Genomic DNA, 20605 nt, shown 5'->3' on the forward strand with positions numbered 1-20605 from the left:
GACCAGAATTGGCCCAGAAGGAAAGGGTAGATCCTACAGTGAGTACAACCACTTCTGTACCCCTCCTCTCCTCCAACAAACCACAGCCACGGAAAACAGAACCCAGCAACCCAGCATGCCCCAGGGGACTCCTGGACACCGCCTTTCCACGCAGCTCTTCTGAATCATTCAATACAAACTAAGCTTGGGCTAATGGCAGTTGTAAACTGGCAGCCTGGCATGCTTCAGTTAGAGCTGCCCAGGCTTCTGAGCCCACACTGCCATGTCAATCTTTGCCTTTCCTTTAAGCAGCCTCCTTTGACCTTGCATGAACTTCTGGCCCACTTAAGTGGGCAGAGAAAGCTAAACCAAGTCCTTAAGCCACTTCCCAAAAGTCCTCACCCTGACACTTAGCTAGATCAGAGGTAGGCATTTCACTCCTGGCCAGTGGGGGATGGAGGCCTGGCCACACAGGGGCCCTTCAAAGGAGGGGTCAGAGGTCACCCAGAGATTGCACAACTTCAAGCCTTATCTGCCTCCTTGAGGTAATGGGGGAGAAGGGTATTGAGGAGCCTTGAGGCCTGATGTGTTGAATTGAGCAAATAAATACCAGGGGTACCTGGTAACTCCCAGATTGGCTGGGAAGCATGCTGCCTGCTCTAGGAAGATTTGTTGTCCTCAAATAAGCCAAAACAAGCCACCTAACCTGGAGCTTCAGTCTCTGTCCCTGTGTCCCCATCCCCAGACTCTTCTGTGGACAGCACTGTTCTGAGATCTATGGAGACACAGTGCTTACCCTCCAGCCTTGCCTATAGCCACAGTGAAAGGAAAAATATGCCTGGGTTCTGGGTGTACAGCACACTCGTGAGAATGTGGGGGATTTGAAGTATCTTGCTAGGACACCCAGGATGCCATCTGGCCCAGCACATCCAGCCTCCCTATTCACTTGAGTTTATTTCCAGTACCTTTCTTATGACACCATAGAAGAATTTCTATACAGGGGACTAGGTTCCTCCAGAAAATCAGGAAATGGGGTGATCTTTAAACTTCCTTCAGGCTCACCATTTTGGACTCATTAGTCCTGTTTAACTGTGCCAAGGGCAAGCTAGGTACTCGTGTGTGCACTTGGATAAGATAGAGAACTTGTTCCTGGGCAATGTATCACCCAGAGGTGATAGGGTCAACATTGGTGTCCATCCCAAGAACAACAATGAAGGTTACCTACTGTACAGACCATGGAAGGACAAAGGAAGTATTAAGGAAGGCATAGGATGGGTGGATAGTTCTGGTGGGGAGAAGGACCTGAGAGAATTTCACCAACAAAGTTAACTTTGCTCTGGGTCATCACTATACCACTAGGCAGGGCAGTGACTGGCAGGAAGGAACATGCTCACTCAGGCTGAGGGAAAGCCCAAATGGTTACATGGATACATAAGGATACACAGCCTAGTTTGGAAGAGAAAGCAGTCCAGGGACATCAGAAGAGTGTGGGAAACACTGGCCACCTCCAGTCTCTCTGCCACTGCTCAACTTTCCACTGCTGGCAGGAAAAGAGGGTCTGGGTTGAGTGGCAAGCAGGAAATGACACTACCAGCTCTGTTGAGGAACATGCTAGGTGGTGGCCATTAACGTGTGTGCTGGAGAGAAGCTTTTATATTAACTTCATCTCAAGAGACAGGTAGAGAGCTGAGGCAGGAGAGTTCCTTGCTGGCACAGTTTATTATAGGGAGGTGTCATTTATTTGTGGGCCTGTCAGTGTGACATTCTGTCTGCTCTCCTGAAAGCCTTGAAAGTTGCTCTCAAATCCTCCCTGTCCTACAGCCTCAGTAGTCCCCATGTCCTCAGACTGACCTTTTGAAATGAGACAAATGTCCCTCAAAGGCTGGTGGAGGGGGAGAAGGCACCTCCTGTGCTCTTGACCCCCCTTGTCCCCAGGCTGCAGATGAGAGTCCTCCTTCAGGGAGAATCCGAACTTCTCTTCAGGAAGACTCTGGTTCTGGAAGCTGTCAGGCTTCATACTTCCATAAAGCTCCTATTTTCGTCCTTACACGTCTTCTTCCTTGGATATACGGTATCACTCTGTAGCTCAGGCTGGGGTGGAAGTTACCATGTAGCCCAGGCTAGCTTCTAACTCTTTGGCAATTTCCCTGCATCAGCCTTTCAAGTGTTGGGATTACATGTGTGAGCCACCACACTCGGCTCCCATCTCTTTCATTCCAAGATCTTGACCCTTCTCCACATGGGAAGGCTGGCTGACTCTTTAATCCACTTGTGGAAATACCTGCACACAAGTTACTTTCATTGTCTCGGGTGGGATAGGTGCTGGGGCATGTCCTTTCCTAACTGTAGTATGGTAGTCACATAGAGGTAGGATACTGGACAGGCAGTCCCGCAATACACTCATTTTTTATTTTGTTTTAATGATTTTTTGAGATGGTTTCCCCATGTAACCCTGACTGTTCTGGTACTTGCTCTATAGACCAGGCTGGCCTCAAACTCACAAAGATTCACCTGCCTCTGTCTCCTGATAGCTGGGATTAAAGGTGTGTGCCACCACCACCCAGTTCACACTCAGTTTTAAGGAATTTACAAACTGGAGAAGGAGGGTCAGTCACTCCTTCTCTGAACCTCAGTCTACAAAATCCTTCTTAGCATTGCTGTGTTGAGTTTCTGTGTCTCACTCAGCAGCCACAGATGTCCAGGATGTCCACTGGCAGAGGGTGCATATCTGGGTTTTTCCTGTTCAAGTCTAGCCACCCCAAGATGCGAGACAATCTCCTCACATCATGCCACCAGGCTTATTTCCTCCTCCTTCTTGGATGAGCTCATCAATTCTGTTTCTTCTGAAGTCAATCTAGACCACATAAAAGATGGCATCCCCCAGACAGCTTTAGGAGTGACTACACATGCATTTGTAACAATCTGAAGAGGCTCCCCAAGCCACCCGTACCTAGCCAGTCTGCACTTTTCCCCATTAGTCACTGCTCTGGCTGAAGGAGTGGGAGTCCCCCGTTAAACTGAAGCATGCCTCTGGGAAACACATTAAGCCATTGACAGCTGGACACAAATGAGTTTATCAGGCACAGAGTTGAGGTGCTAGAATGAAGGTGTATCACTTTAGAGTGGAAGAGAGGCAGAAGCTCCGCAGATGGGCCTCTTTCCTAAGGAGGGAGCAACGGTATCTTCTGGGGTGCCAGGCCACCAACTGTTTCACTCCCGGAATTCCTTGTCCCTCTCCCCTGACTCGAGGATCAAGAGCCCCCCACCCTGACTCACTCCAGAGTTAATCGTTAGAAGAGCTGGGCAGATGGGCAAATTCAGAGTGAACAGGAGGGAATCAGTGAGCATTGAGTGATATCACATGGAAAGGTCTAGAACACAGCACAGAGAAAGCAGACCCAGGATCTGAGCCTGCAGGAGTGCACAGTGACCAGACTGTGCACTGTCATCAGAGAGTTCAGGAGGGGCCAGACAGGAGGTGGGCCAAGCTGGGGGCGGGGAGTGTCACAGCCTGTAAGGGTCAGCACTGAGTTGACAGGCCCAGGGGATGGGTCAGAAGGCCAGGACTGGGACAGAGGCCACCAGCTGGGAGGAAGTAGAGCACTGTCCCATGTCGTCCAAACAGGCTAATCTCCTCCAGTTTACATCAAAAGCCCTGGCTGGAGACTACGGAAGTGAGAGGCAGCTAGCTTGGTGGATGCTGAATCACTCCCCAAGGCAAGGTGTGTCTGCAGATCTGCAGAGACTTGACACCTGCTGGGGTAAACTCACAGCTGTCACCCTCAGGAGACACCCGTGGCACACAGCAAGCAGTGGTCTTGGCCACACACATCTTCTGTTTAGGTATCATGCCTTGTCCCCTCATTTCAGCTGTCCTCTCCCACTCTGCAGCCTCTACCATTTCAAACATGTCCCATTACTACAAAGGTCTTCCCCAAACAGGAATCTGGACACAGTGCTCTTAGTTTATGGGTTAGAGAAAGGTGACACCCCTCCTTTGCAGGGACCAAATTGGCCTTAGCCAAGTGATGACCCTAACTTCTGCCACCCAATGGTCTTCATTGTGACTGCTCCACCACCCCTGCCATGCTACTTGGTCCCTGCACCTCTGGTTTCCCTAGGTAACGTGTGTCACTGGCAAGGGCTTCTCAGACTGTGCATACCTTCTTCCTTGTGGCCCAGTTGTCCAGTGTGTCTGCTTGCTTTCCTCCCAGTCACACACCAGACAGGCAATTTTCCTACTTCTCAGTACCACACCCAGGAACTGTAGTGGGAATGCAGAGAGGCTCGAGAGCCAGCACACCTATCTACTGCGTGTGAGCATGGAAGGACGCGTCCCCACATTATTCCCTGTGTAGAAATCCGGGCAAGTGCGTTTAGTGTCTCTGCTCTCCTTTCTTCTTGCATCATGAGCGGTTGCTTTCTGTTTCTGACCAGCAAAGCCTGCATTTGGGACTCTGCAGGGACTTCCTGGAGGACTGTCTCTGTTAGAGGTGCAGCTCTCTTAGGAAGTGTGATGAGCCCACAGCGACTTCCCTGGTGAATACCTGGGCCCCTGGGCTGGTAGCATCTACACAGACGCTCTGACTTCCAGTCTTCCTCCCCAGACGATGGGTCCCTAGATAAAATATAAAACAGCAATACGCAGCCTCTGCTTTGCTGTCTTGGCCAATAAGATTTTTGTTCTGGAAAATAAAGATATTTTAAGATTTGGCTTCTGACTATATGTCTATTTTAATACAAAACATGCATTTCCAAATGTGTGTGCGGTGTTCTGTCCCCTCTAGGCTGTACCCCTACCCTTGAGCCACAGAGACCTGGTAACTTCCACTCTAGGGCACATACCATGGCAAGTGCTAGGGGTAGGCAGACACAGTAGAGGGGGACACAGTAGTTATGGCTGGAACCAGTCTAGTGGGACAAGGTAGAAAAATACACGTTAACAGAGTTAGCGGTGAGCCCAATAGTGAGGTGACGCCTCTGGCAGAATAGAGGAGTGTGGGGGTGGGGGGAGAAAGTCCCTGCATTTACAGAGTCAAAAAGAAAAAAGTCCTTCGGAGCAGGTGAGCCTAGAGACAAGACCACAGGTGAGTTTAGGGGAATGGTGTTTCCAAGGGAAGGAACTGTCAGATCCGAGATGGGAAGGGCCTTGATATGCAGTCGCTGGAGCATGGAAAGTCAGGGGCAGAGGGTAGGAGGGCAGGTAGATAAGCCAAAGAAGTTAAAATTAAATTAATTAACTAATTACATTAATTTAATTAAATTTAAATTTTACTTATTTATTTTTAACAATGAGAGAAATCAAATCCTGAAGGATGGAAGTTATAGGGAAACATTTTCATTTGCTTGGTCCGTTTTAAAAATCATTCTTCAAAAAATGGGGACCTGTCTTCTCACTTCCTCTCATTGTGAAGTTTTGGCTGCTGAAAAGAACATATAATGACACGAAATAACATATAATAGGTTAGTTCCAAGAATCTTAGCCCAACTCTGTCAGTTTGGGGGACAACATTGCTTTCCTCAACTACTACTGCTGCTCAGCCAGACACTAGGCTTCCGGTCCGGGTGACCAGGGTCATGGGAGGGGTGGGAGAGTGCCAATCCCCAAAGTTTCAGAGAAAGAAAAGCATAACCCAGCCTGCTGCAGGTAAAAGACACTGGGGAGGAAACAAAGCTGTGTCCTCGCTTGTCCCCTGCTCCGCTGGCAGGCGACACATGTCCTTTCTCCTGCAGCTGCCAGGTGTGTTTGAAAACATCCAAGCTCCTTCCTTTACATAGCAGGAAATAAATATCTCCAGGGGTGTGGACGTGTGTGTGTGTGTGTGTGTGTGTGTGTACAGTGTGTGTTCGCGCGCGCACGCGCGCTCTTGTGCTCCTGTGCATGCACCTCCCTGCGTGCCTGCGTCTATCATACAACCACAATCCAGATTCCAGCTGCCTCGTGCCAGTGGCTACTATGGGACAATTTGGGTGAGTTTGATGCAGAAAGTGAGATGGAGGTGAGCACATGTTGGGGGAGATACAAGCTGGTGTCCAGGTTAAGAACCAGAATGGTCCTGGAAACCACAGCCCCCTCTTGGGATCGCAGCCCGCCCTCCTGCCCAAGACTGTCCCGCCTACCCTCGCCCTCTTCACAGGAGTTAAGGACCTCCCCGCTGGGCTGGCTGCTCTCCGGTTCGCCCTGCACGAGGCCCTGCGACAGTGGCCGGTGGCCCCCCTCCACTACGCGGAGCCCCTGGGGCCCCAGCGTCTGCGCGCGCTGGTGCACAGAGGGAGTTAATTGGATCGCACGAAGGGAGCACGGCACTTCAGAAGTGTGGGCGCAGGGCTTCTGTTCCCGCCTTGGGTTCCCCCGAGGCTGGGCGAAGTGACCTCCGTAGCCTACCAGGGATGCCCCAAGGGGCTGCAGAAGAGTGGACGACCTGGCGCCGGGGCCAGACCCGGGACTTTGCCGGCAGGTGCTTCGGCTTCTTTTTTCTTCTCCCTTCCTCTTATCCCTCCCTCCTCACCCTGAAGTAAGATGAGCGTGATGCTGTGGCGCTGGGAACAGAATAATTCCACCATGAAGCTGGTAAGGGCACACCTCAGACTCTCAAGCTCCACTTTGGTCTTTTCCCTGACAGCCTGAATTGTTACTGAAGTGGAAAATCCCCGATTCCACACAGTTGGTATTTTTCTTTTTGTTTCGAAGGTAGATTTCAGTGTGTGTGTGTGTGTGTGTGTGTGTGTGTGTGTGTGTGTGTGTGTGTGTGTGTGTGTGTTTGAAGGGAGCAGAGCTGAGATACTTATCCCCCTCATCCCTTCCACCTATGTCCCTGTGCCGTTACACCTCCAGGGTCATCTCCTTGGTGCAAAGCTGAATTCTCCAGGTGGGGCTCTTGGGTCAGCATGGTCTGCCTCCTGGCCCCCTGCCCAGCATTGTGTTGGAGTCCTTTAGAATGCACGTGGATACTGCTCCCCTGTGGGCTGGCTCATTTAGGATTGGGGGTGGGAATATGTGGCCCCTCTTCTTATCCTCCCTCACAGTGTTCTGTTAGTTCTCCTTAAAGCTTGCAAGAAGCCTCCAGTACTTGCCCCCCTTAGTTTTCAAAAGTAACTGCCGCTTCCTGGGAGAGGTGAGGCCAGCAGTGCTTTCCTTGAGGCTCAGGAAAGGTTGAATTGTTTTCCCATCCCAAGCAGGAAACGTGATCCAATCCAAAGGCTCTTCTCCTGGCTTTGGCTTTGTGAGGTGTTTTGTTTTTTTATCAGATGGTTTCATCTGACAGGGATAGTGATTCCCCCACTGAAGTCAGAGAGTGCTATGATCTCGTCAGTGTCCTTAGCATGCAGTGGACAAAGGTTCCCACTTTGGGCATCTAGTACTGAGCTTGGTGTATAATAAATGCTCAATAACGAATAGGATGGATAAGCTGGAATTCATACTTTTTGGGGTGATCTCATTAAAGATGCTATTTTAAAACAACCCCAGCAAAATAATGGACACAGAGCCTGAGTCTTCACATAATGAAGTATTTGTTGGAAAAGCACACCTTAGTGTTCATACTGCATGTGTTATGATTGGCTTGTATAACCTTAAGCTACAGTTTTACAGCTTGGTTTAAGGTGCAGTAACATTAGCAGACTTTACGAACCTTTGCTGCTCCAGGTCATGATTACAGCTCCTTAATCCTTTCCTGCAACCTTATCCCAGCTTGCTGTGGGAGAGCCAGCATTCACCTTGCTTCTTCCTCCAAGCCATGCCTGAGCTGCCACTCCGCTATGCAGCACAGGAGAGTCGGGGCCCAGTCTGAATGGCAAAGGTTGCCAGACCTAAGGCTTTTCTGAAGACAATTTTATGAAGAAAATTCTGTACCAGGCAGGGAAACCATAAAACAGCCCCAGTAGATGGCATCTGGGGACTGGTGACAGGTGCCTGAAGTCAGAACTGGGACATCCTCGCTGTCTCTTTAGCTATAGAGAGAACTTTCTTCTGTATAGGTCAGCGGTCAGTCTTTATTGGGTCTGTCTGAGTCTTTAGACTTGTCTCATTTTCAAATGATCTGTGAGGACCACCTAAGGTGGCTGTACCCCTTTTCCCAAACAGGCAGATGAGGAGTGGAGGAGCTCAAACAACCCGCTAGCATGCACAAGGCAACAGTTACTATCCCTGGTACCCCACAGTCCAGAGCCCAGTCAGGAAAATTCGTGGCTGGGTCTTGACATTCAGAGAGAGCCTTGTGTGTCCCCTAAGTGGACCTCAGCTCTTTTGCAGTGTCTGAGGAGCAGCAAATACATTACAAATCAATGTATCAAGCTACCAGCCATCTGCTGAGAATTTGCTCTGCTGGGAACATGACCTTAGTGGACACACCAACTGCATCACTGAGGGCCTTTGCTCACACCGACTCCTGGTTTTAATTCTAACCTTGCCATTTACTAAATCTGAACCCATTTCCCTTTCTGAAAGACAGGGTTTTGTAGTTCTCTGTCCTTGTGCAGATATGATACAGGGTGATCTAGGTACAGGCTCCAGACAAGAGTCTGAAATACTAGTGTGGATTAAGTGGGAAAGCCAATATTCTTGTCACTGTCATTTTCTTTAGCAATCTGTGTCCCACTTTGCCTGTGATGCTGGGGGAATGGCTTGGAGAAAGCAAACCTTTCTTATCTTTGAATCACTACTGGCTCTCAGCAGGTGGGAGTTCCCTGAGAACGCCTTAGAAGTCAATTGTGTGTGAATAACCGCCCACAATGGGGCCTGGGGCCAGAGGTGGGCGCCTGAACTTTTATCATCGATACAGTTCAATAAACATGAAGTCGGCTAACCCACAGCTTGAGAATTCATTGTTCTGGTTGAATAGTGGAGCAGAGGTTTTACTTCATGTTTTATTTTAAAGCTAATTGGATTTCAAAAAATAATAATAATAATAATAATAAGGTCAAGAATCATTAGAGGCAAAGTTTGAATCTCTGTGTTATCTCTGCAGGGGAATGTCAGAAATGCACCTGCCCACCTTGGAGAGAAGGCAGTGACTGGTAGATCTTCAATGAAACAAAGTGAGAGGAGGTGACTGCCTCAGGTCTGATGCTCCTGCTGGGAGTGGATAAGCTTAGGCACAGCCAGGAGCACAATGTGGGTGACTGTGGTATCCTTGTTGCCCCTCATCTCCCTTCTCTTAGATTCTTTGGTGTTAGGCAGGGCATGGATAGACAAGGAGGTGATGCTGGAACAGCTGGTATCACAGGAGACATGGTAGCATCCAACCAACAGAGTGGTGGGAGAAAAGATACCCAGAGAAGCACTGGTCCCCACCCCACCCCCACTTGCAGACTGTTCTAGCGCAGAACCCAGGCTCTGGTCATGTGACTTCTAGACCTTGGCTTCCAGGTCTGTAACCAGGGACCAGAGCATCTCCCAGAACTGCTGTGAAAATTAGGGAGAAGATGCTAGGGCCAGGTAATTAGTTGATGGGAGGTGAAGGGCAGCCATCTGACTAGGAGGTGATCTAGGAGTGTGTGTGTATGCATGTCTCTGCACACAGAGAAGGGAGCAGTGCCCCTCATGGCCAGCCATGCCAAGCTTGAAGAAGTATCACTCAAGACTCTTTCTGTCCAACTTTTCCTTATATCTCAAATCTTACAGTGACTATACATTTGTGGTCAAGAAGAGATAAAAAAAAAAGTTGCTAAAATAATCTTAATAGCCTGTGTATAGGGAGACTTTATTTTGCAGATTACATGGATTCTATTTCATCTTCCCACAACTCCAAGAACCAGAAACTATTTGATAATAACCCCTGCTTGTCCAGATGAGGACAAGGAGGCTCAGAGTTCCGTGACTTGCCTCTGGTTTTTCAGTGGCAATGACTGGGCGTCACACTGCTCGCTTCAGAGACCTGTGTGCCTCCTAGAGACCAGCAGGGCTCAGGCACAGATAGGGCTACTAGAGTGTATGACCTGACCATGCCCTCTGCAGTGTTTCTCTTTGTGGGCCTCTTTGTGAGCTGCTCTGGCCTATTGCCCTGCTTTATAATGGGGGATGCTGGGAACAAGATGCGGAGGAAAGTCAGGGTGGGTGAGTAGCCCTGAAAACAAACAAACAAATAAACAAAAACAAAAATCAAAGCACTTACAGGGCCCTCCCTCAAAATGATGGAGAAAGCAGCTCTGAATGGGGAATAATAAAAGATAATGATGCTGAATGTGCCCCTAACCTTTGACCTTTCCCCAGAGGCACTGGTCAGTCTGCCCACCCCCCTCCCCACACTCACAACCTGCCCTTAGCTAGGCTAAAAGGGAAATTAGAAGCAATCAGGGACTGTAGGCCTACTCAGATTCAAAGCCCAGGAAGCAACAGTACTGCAGAGCCTGCTGTGGTCCCCCAGGTGCTGTCTTCAGAACACAAGAGTGCTTGCTCACTTTGGCAGCACATATAGAGAAGATTAGCATGGTCCCTGTGCAAGGAGGACCCTCAAATTTGTAAAAACTTCCGTATTTTTAATGCATGAGAGAAAACAACAATAACAACAACACACCCAAAAGACTAGTGTGCATCTTGGGGGATGGGTCAGTGGGTAAGGTGAACAAACTAGAAGACCTGAGTTCAGATCCCCAGCAGTCATAAAAAAGCTGAATGTGGTGACCTGTGCCTGTAGCCATACCACTGGCGAGGTGGAGAGAGCAAATCCCAGAGGCATGCTGAGCAGCTAGCTAGTCTCGCTGACATGGTGAACTCCAGGCTCAGTGACAGACTGTGTCTAAAGAAAGAAGATGGAGAGTGGTAGAGGAAATCACTCAAGTTGACCTCTGGCCTCCACAACATGCATGTGGGCAGGCACATCTACCCACACACATATACCATACACAAACACACATGTGCCTCTTTGGTGTTTCCTTTTTCCAGCTTGAAATATAATTGCCACATAAAGAAAGAAATATTTAAGGTGCTCTGTGCAATGGTTTTGACACATGTACGCACAGTCAAATGATCACTACCATGACACTAACACACACATCCCTTGCCGCAGTGAGCTCTTCCCCATCTCTACCTGAATAGGCTGTTTCTCATTTCATCAACTACATTTTTTCAGAATAAAGTTCACTGGCACTCATTAGAAGTTACTTCTGTCTTTCACTGGGAAATATCAGTTATTTCTGCTCTTGGACATTGTAAGGTTTTTCTCCACTTTCCACTAATTGTAACTGGCATAGACTTTTCCATCTGCTCGCTACTGGACTCTATCTGTTTTCTGTTAGTCCCTTAATGCTCAAGGGCAAGAAATTCCACCCTTTCTTCAAGAAGCCAGGTTGGGGTAGACAGGAATGCTTCCATATGCATCTCTACTGTGCGTAATAACCCTTGGTATTCATTTCAGAATCAAAATCGTCGCATATGCAGAAGGTTTAGCTTTGGTTAATTAGTGGGAAAGTAAAGACTGGAATATTGAAGAAGAAAGCAAACCCCCTGAAATTAGCAAGTAACTTCTTTGGATGACATTTGGGGTGGTTACCCATTTTCCTTCATTTTTGTGTTAATAATGGCATAGAGATTTATAATTAGTCTCTCTGATGACCTAGCTGTGCCTGTGTTACAAACATAATTGTTTTTGTATGGAGTTAGTACAAAACAGTTTTCAGTTTCTATTTCTGAACTCTGCTACATAATGCCACCCACCCAGAAGACATGTGGCTAACTAAGCTTTTCCTTGGGGTCTCTAATCTATCTAGGACATGTAGGCTGCTGTCATGTAGCCGCCGGCCCAGGGCTCATCTCAAGGGTTGTTCTTGTGATGTTCATGTCATTGCAGATGTGCTGACTGTGATGTGATAAGGGTTACAGGCTGAGAGGTGGTGAGACAGTCAGAGAGCCCAGCCAGCCACCCAGGATGCTGTGGGGCAGGGGCTCAGGATGAGGTGATGCCAGTCTGCTCAAACACAGTCACTAGACAGGTGTGCTGGAGAGACTTGGAAAGGCTGGGAGGTGGAAGAGGCTTGTCCTTGCTGCTGAAACTGTTAACTCCATCCTGTCATGATACTGTGAGGTCAGACACAGATGCTATCACCCAGGTGAAGTTTCGGGATTCCGGACTCATAGACAATGGTGCCATCCCTAGTCAGAAATCTTTAGTGCAGCTGAGCTTGTAAAGGACGAAGCCCCAAATGTCCATGGCATTCAAGGCCTTCTGTGTGGCTGTGTTTTAGCTATTTGTCTGTGCTGCTTCCAGATAGGAGCTGTTCATTCCAGCTGGCATGGCCAGCAAAGGTCTTCTGTACTCAGGCATTTTTGTTTTTAACTTGTCTGTATACTTGTCTGTTTTTTTCTTTTAACATTCATTGGTATTGTTTATGGGTATATATGATGTATATGTAAGTGTGTGCAGAACAGAGGACAATTTTGGAGTGTCAGCTTTCTCCTACTTGTTGAGGCAGGAGCTGTCTTGTTATTGCTGCTCAACCTACTCCAGGCAATTCTCCTGTCTCTGTTTCCTATCTCACGGTAGGAATGCTGGGATTACAGATGGATGCTGCCAAATAAGGCTCCCTCCTCCTCCCAGAGCCGAGGACTGAACTTGGGGCCTGGTGCTTGCTAGGCAAGTGCTCTAACCCTGAACTAAATCCCCACCCCCATAATTTATTTATTTTTTATTTTATGTGCCTTGATGCTTTGCCTGCATGTATGTCTGTGTGAGGGTGTCAGAACCCCTGGAACTGGAGTTACAACAATTTTGAGTTGCCATGTAGGTGCTGGAAATTGAATCAGGGTCCTCTGAAAGAACAGCCAATGCTCTTAACCAATAAGCCATCTCTCCAGCCCCACATGTGGCTTTTTTTTTTTGAAACATAGGTTCTAGGGGTTGAACTCAGGTAGTCAGATTTGCAGGGAAAAAATCACTTTCACCTGCTGAGTCATCTCACAGCCTAACTTGTTCATTTTCCAAAGCCCACATCAAGTCCCCATTCTTCTAAGAAGCCCCTGGCCATGCTACTTGCTCATGGAGAAGCAAACCATTGAAGGGGATGTTGAGACACTGGCCTCTCTCTCTTTTTCACTTACTGGTAGCAATGGGGTTAAAGCAGCTTGCCCTATCTTGGTTTACCAAATTGCCACAGCCTCAAAGCAGTGAGGCAAACCATGGATTGAAATCTTCAAAACAGTGTGCCGAGATAAACCTTTCTTGTTTCCAAACTGGTTTAAACTCTAGTGTTTTGTTAAAGTTAATGAAAGCTAATACACAATCAAATTAAATCCTGAGTCCCATTACCTTCAGCATTGTGACTTTGGCCAGGTCACGTATCCTCTGCACCTTCTCTGTTATAAGCATCATGGGGATTCTGTGAGAGTTAAATGAGCTATTGCAAACAAAGTCTCAGGAGGTGAGGAACTGTCCTCTCTGAGCCTGGGAAGGCACTGAGGATAGGCATGTTATTGTTTGGATTGGAAATTAAGCTGAGCAGTGGACTCAGGAGATATGCTTATTTGATCTGTCAGTTTCCCCATATGGTTGCGTGGAGGGTTAAGAATCACTGTGCTTGCATGCTGGACTCAAACTCCAGTTGACTGACTTTGAGCTAAGCAGCCACAGCCAGAATAGACAGCAGAGTCTAGGACTGAGAATCCTGGAATGTCATGACTGTCAGACAAGGAGTCCCAGCCATGCACTTCAGAGAGGGACCAGCCTAGGGCTTCTTGTTTATGACCACTCTCCACACACCTGCCATTACTCACCCTTCGAGTCTCTCTAACGGAGGCGCAAAAAAGAAGAGCCAGTGCTTAGAACTGCGCCTGGAAAAGCCATGTTTCTTTGGCAATGGGCTGCAGATGACGTAACCCTATGGTATCTCGTTACCCAGTTCTTGGCTAATCTTTGTATAAAGCTTGTTTAGGTGAAATTTGAGTCTGGAGAAGCCAGTTAAAGTACATTACTTTCTCGCTGTTGAATGCCTCCTGGACCTGGGATAACATTTAATCTAAAGAGTAAAGTGATATTTCCTGAGATAGCAATGAGTTCATGTTTGGAAATTAAACCAACTGAGTTTATTGCATCATTTTTTTAAGTGCAGACTGTGGTAGTAGATGTTCTCTCTACCAAGTAATGTCTAGCCTGGCTGCTGCACTGGACAGTGGGGAGCCATAGACATAGCAGTTTTCTGCTCTTAGAAGCTGACCCACTGCCTCTCTGCCTGTGTGTTAGTCCAGCTTGAGCCGTTCACTCTGTAAAGGATGAACGAGCAGCCCCTTATGCCTGGGAAGGAGACTGCTGCGTGTGGGCGTGTGTGGATGGCAAGCTAGCCAAAGAGGAAAAGGAGTGATGCAGGAACTCAGAGGATGGAACCTCTTCCCGTCCCTTATCTCCCCAAGTTGTGTATATTATAGACATGTGAGGGTCCATGTACGATTGACCTAAACTCCTAAAAGGCACTTGACAAAGACTATCTACAGTTCCATCCATGACATTTAAACTGCCAAGTCCTGGGGCTGGAGAGATGGGTCCCTGGTTAAGAGCACTGGCTACTCTTCCAGACTACACAGGTTTGGTTCCCAGCACCCACATGGTGGCACACAATCATCTGTAACTCCAGTCCCAGGGGATCTGACACACCAGACACACATACAAGCAAAGCACCTAAACATGTAAAATAAAAATTAAACTGCCAGGTCCTATTGACTGGATCTACATGGGAGTGGTTGTGGATAAAGAATGTCATCTCGCATGCCTTGCTTTTGACTGTGTCATCTGTACCCATCTTAGCACATGCATTTTCATAGAAGAGCTAATACTTATCTTACTTGGAGAATATGGTCCTGGGCTGAGATCCCGAGCCAATCACCAATCCCTTTTCATCAGAATCAATGGCAGCCACAGAGGTGCCATCCTTTCATTCCCTAGAAGTTACTCAGCACCTGCCACATGCCCCGTGCTTAGTCACCATTTTTATTTTTCAGCAGCATGCAGAGTGATCACATGCAATTCAGAGTTCCTTATTATAAGCATAATAAAAACAAGTAAGTCCATGGGGTGGCTAGTGGGAAGAGCTGAGTCTCTTGTGGCTCTAACCATGTTGGTTTTAGCTGCAGCCGGGTCCCAACCCAGCAGAGGTTCACTCCACCATCAACACTGGCTAAGCGTTTCCAGGGTTCTGCAGTGACATGGTATGTCCTAGATGTTCGGGGGCAGCTCCAGGAATCTTCTGGCATGGCTCCTTGGTGAACCCCAACACACTGGGTCTGGGGAAAATGAGAGTGTAGATGTTGATCTTGCACCTGTCCTTTGGCTGCTGCCTCACATGTGCCCTGCAGGCTTCTTCCCACACCTTCCCTCCTTGGAGAATGTGGTCCTGGACCGAGACTGGGGCAAGACACCAGGCCCTTGGGGGTCACTTTTGGAAGATGGATTGAGCCTCCTTGAATTTCCGTGGCATCAGACTGTCCATTGGAGTGGTGGATCTCTAGTTGTTCTAGGTCTTAAATGCCTTGCATGCACCAGATGCTGTGTCCAGTCCAGGAAACAGGAAGGTGATGAGGATGCCCACTCCTCCCCCAGCATTTGTGCTGTGGAGGGCTTCCCTCGTAAGCGTGAACTGGCTGCTAGCATTGCAGGAAAGGCATCCACTGGTGAGCATGCCTCTCTGTGGATTCACAGGCAGGGCTTGCCAACTGGCTGTCAGTGACAAGCAGAGACAAGCAGAGTTTGAAGAGTCCTGAGGCTTTTAGCCTGGGAAATGCATACTGTAGTCCTGAGAGATCCGTGAGGCAAGAGGGAGTTGCAGCAGAGAGTAGCCAGCTAGACATGACGGATTGGTTTTGGCAGTACCACGTTGGAAGTTATTCATAGCATTTTTCAAGTTCTGTTGAATATTTATCTACACTGTGGTCCAAATGGTACAAGTGGAATGTGAATCAACGTAAGCAACGCCTGTGCCCCCATCTCTCCTCTCCTCCTGGGGACAGAACCCATGCCCTTCACTAAGCTGCCTTGTTAGCTCCCCAGCTCCAGAATGGTTGATTCATTGCAGAGAATCTGACTGAATCCAAAGGCAAGCTGCCTTCTTACCTCGCCTGCTTGAGTCCACAGGGTCTGCCTAAACTGTCTCACCCCAGGCTCTGAGGAATAAGGAGAAAGAAGGCCAGACGTGCCTCTCCTGAGAGTAAAAGGACTTCATGGAGCCTTGTGTCTGGCGTTAAACACAGCAACACTACCTACTGGTGACCTGGGTCCCAAAGCATCCTTTGATATCCAGGTAGAACTGGTACCCAGACTCTTGCCAGTAGCACAACCTGTGATGCTCAGGTACCTGTGTAAAACAGTGCTTTCAGATGACCTACACACCTTCCTGTGTTCTTTAACTTAATACAATGGAATGGCATGTATTTAGTTATTACATACATTGTTTAGGTCTGGACACATTCAGCAGAAATGCAGTTTTGTTTTGTTTCTTTTTTGTTTTTGTTTTTGTTTTGGGTTTTTTGTTTTTTGTTTTGTTTTGTTTTGTTTTGTTTTGAGCTGAGGATTGAACCCAGGGCCTTGTGCTTGCTAGGCAAGCACTGTACCACTGAGCTAAATTCCCAACCCCAGAAACGCAGTTTTTAAACAAGATTTTTGATCTGTTGCTGGTTGAATTGCAGATTAGGAACCTATGGACACACAGAGGGTGCCCTGCTCTGACTTTTGCCAAGCCAGGTTAGGCACAACTCCTCTTGTGGGAAGAGTGACCCAGTATAGAGAAAACACCAAATAAATGAGTAGGGAGTCATTTTCTTGGGAACCTAAGTGGGAACTTGGGACAAAGGGCAAAGGGGAAAAGTTCCATTTCTTTCCATGAACACATTGCTTGCTGCCAAGCTTTCCACAGAGAAACTGGGGCGAGCAGACTTGTGTGGACAGAACACTTCTACACACTACTCAGCATGAACTCAGAGCTGCCATTTGTGTGTGTGTGTGTGTGTGTGTGTGTGTGTGTGTGTGTGTGTGTGTATGTGTGTGTGTACAGCATGCCAGATGGATAACTGGCTTCTCAGCAGGACATAGAACCTACACACACACACACACACCCTCCCCCCGGGCTGTTGCTGAAGCTGAGGAGGGAGTCCGTGATGCAGTGACATTAGCAACAGAGTAACTTGGTCCAGATCATCATGATCTTGGACAAATGACAATTTGTCTGGACTTCAGAGTCCCTTGGAAGATTAGCTGAGTCTTTTCTCATGAGGAGTCAGCACTGGTGCTCAGTAGATGGTAGAGTTAAGAGGGCTCTGGGAATGGCTCAGTGGTTAAGAACACTTAGTCCTCTGGCAAAGGGCTCAAGTTCATTGCCCAGCACCCATGTCAGGTGGCCCACAACCACCTGTAACTTCAGCTCTGGGGAGGTTCAGTGTCTTCCTCTGGCCCTCGTGGGCTCTATTATGCATGTGCATGCACACATACCCACACACCTATAATTAAAAATAGTATTTTTTAATTTTAAAAAGAGTTCTAGAAATTCAGACTTGTCTGCAGGCTAAGGGACCTTTAGAAAGCTTCCTGAAGCTGGGGGTTGAGGGCAGACTGGAGGGAGGTGTGGTTAGAAAGGGGAAATTGCAGGTGGGATGAATGGTAAGTGGAAGGGCACGGATTTTCGTGACTTTATGAAATCTTTGTACAGCTAGCAGCAGGAGAACAACTCGTGTGCCCTAGGTGTTCCTGGCTTAGAAGACCAGGACTGACTAAAGCCTACATGCCAACCCTGACGTTCACTTGCTCCATTCCAAGCAGTGTGGTGCCAAAGATAATTTAGCGTGAATATTTCAAGGGTAATACGTTCCAGATGTAGTGCTAAATAATGCCCCCACCAGTCCCCCACCTTTACTCTTTCTGCTTCTGCAAGCCAGGGTTTCTCAGCTCATATCCTGCTTGACATGTGCTTGACAGACAAGTCCTTGAAGCCTGTCCCACAGGTTACAGGATGTCCAGTAGTGCCCTTAGCATCTGCCTTTTGTGATGTATTTGGTGCCAATTCTATCTTCTCAGCTTTTGGGAGGTGAAAGCACAAAGATTGGGAATTCAAGGGTAACCAGGGCTATAGGAGATACTATCTCAAAAAGAAGGATTTTTAAGTCTTTGAAATACCAAGGTCAACTGGATGTTGTGGTGCACAACTTTAGTCCCAGCACTCAGGAGATAAAGGCAGTTGGATCTCTAAGTTTGAGGCTAGCCTGGTCTACAGATTGAGTTCTCGGACGGCCAGGACTACACAGAGAAAACCTGTCTCAAAAAATGAAAAGAAAAGGGGGGGGAGGAAGAAAACAAAGAACGAAATAAAGGAAGGAAGGAAGGAAGGAAGGAAGGAAGGAAGGAAGGAAGGAAGGAAGGAAGGAAGGAAGGAAGAAAAGAAGAAAGAAAGAAAGAAATTCCAAGGTCTATTCCTTGACCTTCTCGAACCTTTGGTATAGGGAGGGTTTGACCTGCCTTCCCCCAGCCCCATGTAAAAGTCATGGATGTGTTTGCAGCCTCATTGTTACTGGAAATGGTATGAGGTGGTAGCTTAGCAATGCACAAAGCCTTGGGTTCCATTCCCAGCATGCATAAAACTGGGTGTGATGTTGCATGCCTATAATCCTACACCTAAGAAGGGAGGCAGGAGAATCTGAAGTTCAAGGTCATCCTTCATTACATAGTGAGTTTAAGGCCAGCTTGGGATACACAAGACTCTATCTCAAAAACAAGCAAACATCAGCAACAATGGGGAAGTAGCTGAATAACCTAAAATGGCTTACTGTCGCACCCTTTGTGAATATCAGCTAGGCATAGACTTGAATCCAATCAAGGAGAATCATGCAAGTTGGTATAAGAGAAGTGAACCCAGGTCTCATCTTAGAAATGAATTGGTCAGGTCTTGATTAAAGATGGAATAACTTCATGCCCTCTAAGTATGGGCTGTCCAACGGTGAGATGAAGCATTGGTTGGACAGGATAGCCTATAATTGGGCTAAGCATCTTGGCACACTGTTCTGAACATTGCTAGTTGTCTTGCAGTAGCGCTGGGGCCTCTCTGCCCTTCCCTGGAGCAGAGCCTCAGCTGTATGAAGCATGGAGAAGTCATGAAGATTCTTTACATTCTCAGACTACTTTCTGGGAATCTTGCAAAGGCCCGACTTCTCTGATTACTCTTCTCATGGCTGAGTTCAACAGCATTTTGCAAACCTGGACTTTGAATCTGGGAAAATGCTTTATGACCGTTTTTATGACCTCAAAGCAACCCATGAAGGCAACTAACTTCCTTCTTTCTGCCAAAAGGGAAAAACCAAGAGCCTGGTAAATTGCCCAGGATCTCCCCGGCTCTGCCGTTTATTGTACGCAGCTCTCATGTGCCCAGAAGGGCCATGGCTTTGCTCTGGGCCTGTCAGCAGCCTCAGCCCACATTCTTATGGCCTTCATGGTCTTCCCAGGGAAGGAGGATGGCCCAGTTCAGAGAGCCATATACGGTCAGGGCTGTAGGTTTTCAATGTGGAGTTCCAGTGCAAACCCATTCTTTCATACTTGAGTTAGCTGACATCCAGAGAGGGAAAGGGATTTGCTTAAGGTCACAGACCAACATCCCCGACTTCAGCCCAATGCAGTTTTTATTCTCGGGTACCCCAGGAGCCATTTTTCCTTCATAGAGACAGAATAGTCTGGTGAGCACATCCAGGGCTTCTCAGGGTACAAGGTAGTCTAAGAAACAGAACAAGGCTGCTGGAGCCTGCTTTCCTCAGTCCCTGTCCAGCACAGCTACTCACCTGTGCAACCATCCAGACCTCAAATTTTCTCATCTGTGTGGGGGATAATCATGGTCCCTCTTCTCCTGGGATCTATGGAAGACTGTGGATGGCTCCTGACAGTACCTGTCACAGCACAACATTACTGCTATTCTGGCTATTGTATGAGTCTCAGCTGCTGCTCACTGGCTCTGTGACCCCGAGAAAGTGATCCAGCATCTCTGAGCCTTGGGTATCCTTTCTGTAGTGATAATTCTGGTGTAGTATGGTAGCTGATCCAAACACAGAACATGTCTGTTTAAAAGATCCAGGCATACTCACATCTCTCATCCCAAGATGTGAGGATGCTGTGGAGGAGCCAGCTACACAGGTTTGACCTGACTCAGCCCCACACAGTTGCTTGGGTCTCTCCTTTCCCAAGAGTTGGACTCAGGGGAGCATCTGCTGACTCTCTGGCTTCAGCGACTTGGCCACTTAAAGAGAAGACTGCTGTATTTTTTGGGCACTGGAGAGATGGCTCCATCAGTAAAATATTTGCTATGCAAGGGTGAGGACCTGAGTTGAGTCCTACCATTCATGAAAAGCCAGGCACTGAGGCATATGTGTGTAATCTCAGCACAGGAGGTTTCTTCTGGCTCCTGGGTCAGTCTTGCTGAATCAGTGAGCTCCAGGTTGGGTGGGAGATTCTATCGAACAATAAGGTGGAGGGTGACAGAAGAAGACACTAGAAATCAACCACACACATGCGTGCATGCATAGAGAGAGAGAGAGAGAGAGAGGATACTACCTGCATTTTCAAATTCATGTCACAGTGATGGGGCACTTGCTACATAGCCAGAACTGTTCTATCCCCTTACATGGATTATCTCATTTATCTGCACAACAGCCTTGTGGCTTAAGTACTATTAGAGTTCC

General features: G+C 47.8%; 1 protein-coding gene and 1 non-coding gene across 8 annotated transcripts in view; both read left to right on the forward strand.

The window, feature by feature from the left end:
- Nav2 (neuron navigator 2) overlaps window positions 1-20605 on the forward strand; it is a 349974-nt gene that overhangs the window by 44046 nt on the left and 285323 nt on the right. The window lies entirely within an intron of this gene.
- Window positions 10346-10457, forward strand: LOC118576837. Its single transcript, XR_004944042.1, has one exon. It is a non-coding gene; the product is annotated as a U6 spliceosomal RNA (small nuclear RNA).

The sequence above is a fragment of the Onychomys torridus genome, chromosome 1 (assembly GCF_903995425.1).
Source record: "Onychomys torridus chromosome 1, mOncTor1.1, whole genome shotgun sequence".
NCBI lineage: Eukaryota > Metazoa > Chordata > Mammalia > Rodentia > Cricetidae > Onychomys > Onychomys torridus.